Below are 993 nucleotides of genomic sequence, written 5' to 3'. Positions count from 1 at the left end.
GTGGCGTGATATAAATTACAGAAAAATAAAATATCGCACTTCATCTATTTTATTTCATTTTGATGTTATTTGGCAGGAATTACGTAGTGGGTGAGATACGTGATCTACCCCCCGGAGTAAATGTGATATTTAAGCAAGATGATTAGTCGATTTGACAAAGAGGGTAAAGCGTGATGTGATGAGAGATGATTTAAAAGCAACATTTTATTATTAAAGTAAAATTATTCGAACGGACTGTCTTGCCAAAATCGTAATGAAAGAGATTGGTCGACGCATCGTTTATTTAATTATATCAATTTTGAATGTGTTCTGCTCTACAGAATTCCTCTAGCAGGAGTGAGAAAACTTCGGTATTACCTTGACAGTCTGTCAATAATCAAAGCATTAGCGCTAAAGCATACGTAAAGCATTTTAGTAGTTGAAGGGATGGCGTCAAAAGTTACTTTTTGTCGTAAACACAATATTTTTCTATTCATTATTATTAGTATTAAGGAAAATTCTGTTCTTTATGTTTCACCATGGTTTTTGATTTTGCCTCATCTCGAACATCTTCAGGTCTGCGGGAAATTATAATTGTACTCACTTACTGAACATATTTTTAATTTTTCCGTAAACAATAAAGTAAGAAGTGAGTGGATTCAGAGAAGTCAGGTTTTTAAATAAAATAATATAAAAGACCAAAATTCAATTAAAATAAAATCCTTGATAATTTCAATGGCTAATTAAAAAAGAGCTTCAAAGTAATTTTCTACATCTACATAATACCCCTCAATCCCCCCCAAGGGCGTCTGGTGGGGGGTGTTAGGTCACCACTCGTAAAAGATAACAATGCCACATGCAAAAACAACAACATGGAAAACTACACCCACAGCAGCGGACACAATCATGCAAAATCCCTTCATCCAACACTAATGACAACTTATATACCATAAACCAACAAAAACTGCACCCCAGGATGCAGCACGAAAGCCATCCAACAATACGCAAGCCAGG

The sequence above is a fragment of the Hetaerina americana genome, unplaced genomic scaffold, assembly GCF_022747635.1.
Source record: "Hetaerina americana unplaced genomic scaffold, ioHetAmer1.1.p SCAF_3, whole genome shotgun sequence".
Classification (NCBI taxonomy): Eukaryota; Metazoa; Arthropoda; class Insecta; order Odonata; family Calopterygidae; genus Hetaerina; species Hetaerina americana.
Note: the sequence above shows the minus strand (reverse complement) of the source record.